Here is a 7,449-nt window from a genome sequence, read left to right on the forward strand (position 1 = left end):
AAAGGAGATATATGGATGGTAAATAAATATATAAAAAGATGCTCAACATCATATGTCACCAGGGAATGACAAATTAAAACAACAAGAAGATAGCACTGCACACCTCTTAGAATGGTGAAAATCCAAAACACTAACACCACCACATGCCGGTGAGGATGTAGAGCAATGGGAACTCTCATTTATTGCTGGTGGGTATGCAAAACAGTACAGCCACTTTGGAAGACAGTATGGTGGTTTCTTACAAAATTAAGCATACCCTTACCATATGATCCAGCAGTCATGCTCCTTGGTATTTACTCCAGAGTTGAAAACTTATGTTTACACACAAACTTGCACACTGAAGCTGCTGATGCAGCTTTATTCATAATTGCCGAAAGCAACCAAAATGCCCTTCAGTAGATGAATGGATAAATAAAGTGTGGTACATCCACACAATAGAATATTAATCAGTAGTAAAAAATAATAATAATAAACTACCAAGCCATGAAAAGACATGTAGGAAACTTAGATGCATATTACTAAGTAAAAAAAAGCCAATCTGAAAAGGTTACAATGCCAGAAATTTTCACATATTGAGGTATGGGGAAGTCATTCTGGCATATACGTGATTTGACTTGAATAGAATAGCCTGTTCTGTAGCCTATCAGACAAATTGTACATCTGCTTTAACCATTAAGGAAAAGATGTGTTTAAAAATCAAAACGGAGTAACTGTGGTTCAGGCATCCAAAGTGGAGCCTGGTGGCCATTGTGGATATGGTTTCAGACACATTCCTGCATTATTAAGAACTTGAATTTCTGACCTGTATCAGACTCAAGGACACCACCAGCCATTCTCAAAACAAGATCTGCTAGCAGCTGCAACCATTTTGGACCCAACCAATACTTACTTTACAAGCACCCTTACTTCTTGCCAGCCCCAATCATAATTCGTGATAAACAATTCATGTTAACTAGTTGTAACCTTGCAATTTTTGCCTTTATAATCCTCCCCTATTTTGTAGTCCTGCAGAACACAATTCAAATGCTTCTTGAGTCTGTGTCTCCTGGACTATAGTCCTCAATTTGGCTCAAATAAAACTCCTTTTTAGTCCTTTTATAGATTATTTATTGGCTCTTTGTGTCAACAGCTTTATACTGTATGTTTCCAACTATATGACATTCTGGAAAAGGCAAAACTATGATGACAGTAAAAAGCTATTGGTGGCCAGTTTGGGAGAGAGGGAGGGAGGCAGAGCACAGAGAATTTCAGGGCAGTGAAATTATTCTATATGATACTATCATGGTGCCTACATGTCATTAAAGATTTGTCAAAATCCATAGAATGTGCACCAGAAGTGAACTCTAATGTAAACTACGGACTTTGAGTGACAATGACGTGTCAAGGTAGGTTCATCTGACACAGGAGGTTGATACTGGGGAAGCCGGTGCATGTGTGGGGCAGGGGGTATATGGGAATTTTCCATACTTTCCACTCAATTTTGCTGTGAAATCAAAACTGCTCTAAAAAATGTCTATTTTTTAAACTATTAACTGATTTTTAAACAAACATATCAGACTTAATATATTTAAATGGAGTCACCCTTCAACGTAACTACCTCAGCAGGTAATGCTTTTATTCCATTTCTCAAAATATTTCCGAAACTCCTCTTTTAAAATTGTCTTCAATGTATTAATGACCACAGTCTTCCCCAGCCCACATTTACAAAAATAATATGTTGCCCTGTAGAAAACTGGGACAATGCGTAAAGGCACAAGAAAAAAATTAGATGTTTTGGTCACATTCTTTCCATCTTCTTACAAAAGAGGCTTCTCATGTGTTTTGATAACCTGTGCTTTTTCTTCTTAAAAATATCAATACTTTGTAAATATTTTTCCCAGTTATTAGAAGTTTTTCTAAAACATGACTTTTAATGACTGCAGAGAATGCACCATAACTTAATCACCCCTCAGCTGTTGGAGAGTCCTCTTATTTGAAGTTGTGCCTCACTAAATTTAAGAACACACTTTATTAGCAGTTTTGACTCTTTCTAAAATCCAAATTTGCCCTCAAGGACAGATCTGATAACATTTGGAGAGCTTTAAAACTGTATGACAGTTCATTCTTAAAAACTGACCTTTGGTACATTTCTACCTCTGTCCTTGAAGAAACCCCTTTTGTCCGAGTGAGTTAAAAAACCGGAAAGCAACTTACCAAGACAAGTTAAAGACTCAAGAAGGCAATTACAGTAATCTTCTTTGCTATGTTTTTATTATTATGAAATATATAATTCATATAGAAGAATGTATAAAACATCCATTCATTTTTAATAATAATAATAATAACAAGCTTCACCCTGGTTAAGCCCCAGAGCACCTTCAGTGTCTTAGAAACTCCCTCATGCTGTTCCTTTCAGAGGTTTCCCCTCCTCCCACCAGAGGTAACTTCCAACCTGACTTTTATGCTCATCATTCTCTTTTTCTTTATGGTTTTTACCAACTATACATCCGTAAAAAAACAGTGTTTAGTTTTTACATTTTTGAATGTTATATGAGTGGAATACACATGTATTTCTTGTGACTACTTTTGTTTCACAGTATGTCATTTCCCCCAAGAAAATTCATATCAGGGCTTCCCTGGTGGTGCAGTGGTTGAGAGTCTGTCTGCCGATGCAGGGCACACGGGTTTGTGCCCCGGTCTGGGAAGATCCCACATGCTGCGGAGCAGCTGGGCCCGTGAGCCATGGACGCTGAGCCTGAGCGTCTGGAGCCTGTGCTCCGCAACAGGAGAGGCCACAACAGTGAGAGGCCCGCGTACCGCAAAAAAAAAAAAAAAAAAAAAAAAAAAATTCATATCAGAGTAAGAGCTTAGGTATGATCCAGCTATTCCATAATATCTTCACTTCAATTATCTGCTTGCACAGTTTTTTTAGTCTGTGGGCATAATTTTACAGTGTCTTACAGGGTTGCTCTCTAAGGCTTCTCAAGGTAACTCTTCTCTTTCCCAGAAAACAGAAGTATAGTTAAGTATTTCTTCACGGCGCCCCAAGTACCTGGCATGGTGCCAAGTGCTAAGCAGAGACTGATATTTCTTGATAGATCCACTAGAAAATTGTGTTTGTCAAACTACAGGTCATGAAATCAATGGGCTACAAACAGCATAGTTCAACGCAACAGAATTATCACAGAATGCATAACAGGTAAGAAGGCTTAGTATTGCTTCGTGAAACTTTTGTTGTGTTTGCACGTGTGTGTCCGCTGGATCCCAGTCTAAGGCGTCTCACAGTTGGTCACAGTAAAAAAAAACTTGAAAGCCACTATACAAAATGACATCCTATTAAGACGTCCAACACTGGCAGTTTTCCCTCATATTTCTGAAGATGCTGACACAACAACTCTTGGTGAAGACTGAAGCCTTTCTAATTTACCAAAATTAGCCTTGGTGGTCAGTCTCTATTTTTGTAAGTTGGTTTGCCTCGCCTGTAGTGCCATCTAGTGTATGAGGAAGGGAAGTACTTCATGAAATTTAGGTAGTTCCAAATCACTACTTACATAATAAAAAAGATGACAATCATCACAAAATTTGGTCCAAATCAAGTTTTCAAAATAAAAATAAAACTGCATATTAAACAAGCAGTAATAAGATTGATGGGATATGTTTCTAAATGTCCACTTTCTCAAACTCATGCTTGGGGGTTAGACTCAGAACCGAGGTCTCTGGGTCCGGCCTGTGCCCTTCCCTGCATCAACTCCTCCCCTGCATTAACCCCTCCTATCAGTGTCCACTCCTGCCCCGGCACATTCACATCTGACCAGAGAGAAGCTGCTGTTCTAATCTGCCAAAAATTGTGCCAAATTTGCCCAAATCAAACAACCGTGGTTGCCAGTCTTAGCTGAGCTCACATAGCAACAAATGGTGTCTCTTACAATTCCTCAAACATAATCTCACAATTTTAGTGACCATTTCAAAGCAACTACTGGCTAGACCTCAGTTAGTTAGTCACCCTGCGGCACCAGGAGGAGTGCGTCTTGTAGGAGATTATGCCTTTAATTCCTGAAAAACACAGTCCTGCTGTGCGTGAAGCCCATCCATCTCATTTGTACGCAAAGGTCTTTGAGAACAAAAGGATTTGAATTAAAGAGCCATGAAAGCCATGAATATCCCCAGAGGGACTGCACTCGACACTGACCAGGTCCATTTCCACCTGGTGTTTTGCAATCTGTGGGGTGCTCTGCCAGCATCAGGTCAGTGTTTGGTGGGTACTTAACAGCTGTTAGTTGCTTTGTTCATATAGTTCAGAGACCCTCCATCCTTCACTCTGAAAGCACATGCTTCTTCCTAATCTAAACACGCACTAATGCAAATGGTCCCTTATGACTAAGATGCTGAGAAAAAACAGCCGGGAGTGTTTTGCTTGTGCTCCTCAGTACGACACACGCTGCACTGGCTTTGGCTGACAGCCCTGAATTTCTTAAAGGTGGTCACCTGGGTAGAGCCCAGATCAGATTTATACAACTATCACCATGCTAATTTAAAAACATGTTCATTACCCCAAAAAGAAACTCTGCACCCCTTAACCGTCACCCCCTGTCCTTAAAAGCCATAGAATTGCACACTTTAAATGGGTGAGTTGGACTTCCCTGGTGATCCAGTGGTTAAGAAGCCGCCTCCCAATGCAAGGGACGCGGGTTCCATCCGTGGTCAGGGAACTAAGATCCCACGTGCCGCAGGGCAACTGAGCCCCTAGTGCGCCTCAGCTAGAGAGCCCGCGCACCACAACTACAGAGAAGCCCACACGTCACAACAAAGATCCTGCATGCCACAACGAAGACCCGACACAGCCAAAAAAAAAAAAAAAAAAAAAAAAAAAAAAAAAAACATCTTACAAAAATCTAAAAGAAGAATTCATCTTACAAAATAAAAAATAAAAAAATAAATGGGTGAGTTGCACGGTATATGAATTATATCTCGATAAAGCTGTTTTAAAATGCATAAAAACAGGGAGAGTTAGGGAGAAAAAGGCTAAAACAAATGTAAATAATTTGAACAATGTTTTGAGTAATATAAAATATGACTGGAAATAGAAATGATTTCATGCAATATTTTGAAGTTATTCAAAATGGAAATAGGGGTGCTGCTTATCACCCACACTGCTGTGAGAGCCTCCTCACCACCCTGATGGCAGAGCCTGGTATGTCTTGGGATGCGGCAGTGATGCTTCTTTACTAGCTCTGATGACTTGGCTGTAACAAGCTTGCTGAGTCAATGTGGCTACAGGGTAGACTCCCCAGACAGAAAAAAAAACACAAAATCATCTAGGCAGATATTTCCTTTATCTTTTCTTTCTGGTTTTATCACAACTTGCAGTACACAGAAAAGTTGAAGAAACCACCTTAAGTAGTGTTAATATTTCCTCAGCTCATTTGGAAAAAAATAAACTTCTTTCAAAAAGAATCTCAAAATTTTTTAATGCAGAAATTAAAAAATTTTATCCAGATAATATTCAGAGTTGGCAAGGTGTGAAAGAATATGTACTCAGATACAATTGGTGGAAATATAAACTAGTACAACACTTTTATACAGCAAAAGGAAACATGCACATGGCCCACTGACCCCGCAATTCCATACCTCACCATTTATGCTAGATCAATTAGACTATATTATAGAAATACTTCACATGTGCAAAATAATAAATGTTCAAGGATGTCTAATACAGCATTATGTGTATTCCCCTCCAAAATCAGAAATACTCTAAAATGTCCATTAGTGGTTAACTAAATCATGATACAGGCTTACTATGTATCACTATGCCCCAATATAAAGAATGAAGTAGGTCTATATACACTGACGAGGAAAGATTCTGAAGATATTGTATTTTCTCTCTACTTACTTACTGTCCACTCCCAAATAGAAAGAAAGTGTGAATTAAAGGTAATGTTTAAATCTTTGACATAAATCACAGCAAGATCCTTTTTGACCCACCTCCTAGAGTAATGGAAATAAAATAAAAAATAAACAAATAGGACCTAATGAAACTTAAAAGCTTTTGCACAGCAAAGGAAACCATAAACAAGACGAAAAGACAACCCTCAGAATGGGAGATAATATTTGCAAATGAAGCAACTGACAAAGGATTAATCTCCAAAATATACAAGCAGCTCATGCAGCTCAATATAAGAAAAACAAACAACCCAATCCAAAAATGGGTGGAAGACCTAAATAGACATTTCTCCAAAGAAGACATACAGATTGCCAACAAACACATGAAAGGATGCTCACCATCACTAATCATTAGAGAAATGCAAATCAAAACCACAATGAGGTATCACCTCACATGCGTCAGAATGGCCATCATCAAAAAATCTACAAACAATAAATGCTGGAGAGGGTGTGGAGAAAAGGGAACCCTCCTGCTTTGTTGGTGGGAATGTAAATTGATACAGCCACTATGGATAACAGTATGGAGGTTCCTTAAAAAACTAAAAATATGACCCAGCAATCCCACTACTGAGCATATACCCTGAGAAAACCATAATTCAATAAGAGTCACGTACCACGATGTTCACTGCAGCACTATTTACAACTGCCAGGACATGGAAGCAACCTAAATGTCCATCGACAGATGAATGGATAAAGAAGATGTGGCACATATATACAATGGAATATTACTCAGCCATAAAAAGGAACGAAATTGAGTTATTTGTAATGAGGTGGATGGACCTAAAGTCTGTCATACAGAGTGAAGTCAGAAAGAGAAAAACAAATACTGTATGCTAATGCACATACATGGTATCTAAAAAAATGGTACTGATGAACCTATTGGCAGGGCAGGAATAAAAGACACAGATGTAGAGAACGGACTTGAGGACACAGGGGTGAAGGGGAAGCTGGGACGAAGTGAGAGAGTGGCATGGACATATACAGACTACCAAATGTAAAATGGATGGCTAGTGGGAGGCTGCTGCATAGCACAGGGAGATCAGCTCATGCATTGTGACCACCTAGAGGGGTGGGATAGGGAGGGTGGGAGGGAGGCTCAAGAAGGAAGGGATATGGGGATATATGTATATGTATAGCTGATTCACTTTGGTGTACAACAGAAACTAACACAACATTGTAAAGCAATTATATTCCAATAAACCTATAAAAAAATGTTTAAATTTGACAAAGAAAAACTTCGATTAGTACAAAAAGTTTAAAAAGAAACATTTCTCTCTTCACCCAATCCACCATTGTTAATTTCTCATGTAACATTCTGTCTGAAAGGGGTTTATGAATATATCAACATATATATGCACAAATTCTTTTAAATTTGCAAAAAATTTTTCATTTTATATATACTGTTGGGCACCTTGCTTTTCCCCCCACTTAATAATATGTCTTGAACATCTTTCTATGTGAGCAGATGCAAATCTACCTAATATAAGACATATGTAAGGTGAAAAATCACAGAAATACATACCCACACTC

At 38.6% G+C, this 7,449-nt stretch overlaps 1 pseudogene; it reads left to right on the forward strand.

Annotated features, from left to right (window-relative positions):
* Window positions 1–1,372: 1,372 nt before the first annotated feature.
* LOC103077400 (transcription elongation factor B polypeptide 3 pseudogene) overlaps window positions 1,373–7,449 on the forward strand; it is an 18,245-nt pseudogene continuing 12,168 nt past the window's right edge.

The sequence above is a fragment of the Lipotes vexillifer genome, unplaced genomic scaffold (assembly GCF_000442215.2).
Source record: "Lipotes vexillifer unplaced genomic scaffold, Lipotes_vexillifer_v1.1 scaffold36, whole genome shotgun sequence".
NCBI lineage: Eukaryota > Metazoa > Chordata > Mammalia > Artiodactyla > Lipotidae > Lipotes > Lipotes vexillifer.